The sequence below is a fragment of the Alligator sinensis genome, unplaced genomic scaffold (genome assembly GCF_000455745.1).
Source record: "Alligator sinensis unplaced genomic scaffold, ASM45574v1 scaffold1013_1, whole genome shotgun sequence".
NCBI classification, from domain to species: Eukaryota; Metazoa; Chordata; order Crocodylia; family Alligatoridae; genus Alligator; species Alligator sinensis.
In genome coordinates this window covers 48,551-51,203 of record NW_005843377.1, presented here as the reverse complement: position 1 = coordinate 51,203, position 2,653 = coordinate 48,551, and positions in this window count along the sequence as shown.

The window sequence follows — 2,653 nt, the reverse complement described above, 5'->3', positions numbered from 1 at the left end:
TTCCCTACTCCTTCTACCAATGGACCACCACAGATTGCAATCCAATTCTGTTGCATCCAGTCATCCCTTTCCACCCATACAGCAATGTGAACAGGTTCCACATCATCGTGGACAAGCATTTCCCCCACGCCTAGGCATCACACAGGTATATTTGGGTGGGAAAAGAAACACCCAGCTCATTCCTCATCACAATCCTATTATTCTCGCAGCCCCCAAGAAGGCCACTCAGCACATAACAGCCCCCACCGATCACTCACACCAGTCAGTTTTTTTCTGTTATGCAGAATTGGAGGACAATTGGAGTTGGGCAAGAAATTATTTTCTTGCCTTGTGAACATTTTTGAGATCTCAAAAATGGTTTTGTTTTGCTCTAGGACATAAAAAACATCTTACACCTTTTGATTAGAAACCAGAAATACAGATCAAATCATAACCAATCCCTTGTGTGTCACTCACCTGGAATGAATGAGAGTTTCAAGGTTCTGCTCCAAATTCAGCACTGGGCTATCTGGTCATTTAGTCAGCCACTTTTCGTCTTTCCTGTTCCACTTTGCATAAAAAAAACCTAAATATTCATTAGTTCTGAGCAAGATTGATCATATTATTGGGTGGTTATGGCACTCATGTGGAAAGTAGGTGGCCTAAGTTCAAGTATTCCTGAATAAGGCAGAGTAGAGACTTGTATCTTGGCCTCCCACAATTCCATGGATGCCCTGACCACCAGCTTACTGTCTGTCTCAGATCTCTCTCTTTTCCCATATAGATAATATATATTTATATTTTCCTTCCTCCTTGTATCTTGAGAAAACCTACCTGGTCATAGTTGTGTCAAAATGGGTATGTTCCCATGAAATACTTCAATGAATCAGCATTTTCTGTCAGTTCTATAATTTTCTCAAGAAATTTAAAATCAGCTGTAGGCACAAGAAACTGGCTTCTTGTGGGTTTCTGAATGGGAAAAAGTTGAGAATCAGTGAAGGAGAGGAGTAGACTTTCTGAACATAGTTAACCTTCATTGTTAAACTTAGACTTTAAGAGTTAAAGTATAAAGAACTTATCGCTATCTATTGACATCATTCTTCTGTAAAACCCAGGTTAGCTATAGAACACTGCACTAATCAGTAATTAACATCTACAAAATATATTCAGTTATATCCAAGATGCATACAGAGAGTGGCTTTGCGCACCATTTTGGGGAAAAGAAAAACATTAATTGCAAAAAGAACATGCCCCAAGATGCATCAGCATTTGTTTCTGCATGCTTCCCAGAACATGCAACTATTGGAAGAATCTGTGCAGTTCTTTGACTCACTTAACTCATGTCAGACATCATAAATAATCTCTGACCTACTTGTACAGCTTCCTGAAAGTACTATTGATGAAGGAAGGAACAAGAAATTATAAAACAGAAGACGACAGTTTATGAGAGAATTTGACTGAATTTAAAAGGATTCCTACAAACATACTGTGTAGTGTATCATACATCACTATGTATGGAACACGCATCAGACAGAAAAACACAGATGGGGCTCTTGCACATGTGTTTAATGTAAATTATCTCATGTAACATATTGGAGGATTAGTCTATATAGCCAGATTCTTGACTAGTATTTTTCTGGCATGCCTAACTTTTGCAGTTGGACCCACTACTACTTTCATTATGGCAGGAGTGCATAATGGTAGTCTGCTAATTAAGATAATTAAACTGATGTTTTGTACTGTAAAACCAGTTTATGAAGGAACTTAACTGTAGGAGATAAATCAGGGATTAGTAACTACAAGGTCTGTGGTTTTTAACATACTCAAAAACTCTTTCTGTCTCTTAGGTTTGGGACAGCATTTATGAGTAGAATCATTCTGAGCAATTGCACAGCTTAATATGTTAAATTAAAGCTAGTTATATCATATACAACAAAATATACTATAAAAATGAAAACACTGATCTGTGGATTCTGACAGATTCTCAAAGCCGCGTGTGGGATCCGACTGTTCAGTTCCTATAATGAGAATTGGGCACGCGAATATCTTAAGCAATTCAACCCTGAAAATCTAGAGGTGTATCTAAGACAGAAAACAAGGTGGCTCACCATCTATGATCTACAAATATCAAGCAGTCCCCAGGTAAGAAATGTAATGCTTTCACTCTGCACAAATCAAAACTGGTTCTGTAGTCTGGAAAAGCTTAATTGAATCTGTTGTCATATTAACAGGCAGTGAGCAAGTGCAACGGGATATAAAACTAGGGTGACCATCCATCCCTACTTGGGCAGGGCAGTCCCAAAATGGGAACATAAAGCTACAGTCCTGGGCTGCATGACTCCAGAACAGCATTTGTCTTGCATTCACAGTGTCATGAAGGGTTCCAGGTTTTCTGTTCACCGTGGAAAAATGTGGGAAACAGTAGGTTTCGCCTTGCATGCTGGCAAAGTTCCAGCTTGCAAGGGGCTGCGGGAAGTGGGATGCAGGAGGTGCCATGTGCATGCTTACACATGCACATGGCCAGGAATACAGCCCCAGGCAGCAGTGGAAAGCAGCCCCCACAGATGCCTAGAGGTAAGTGCAGGGGGCGCAGATTGAGGCCTCCATGGTGAGGCAGGGAGTGGGGCAGGGTTGGCAGACAGGGCTGGGGGCACTGCCCAGCCAGGGAAGTACA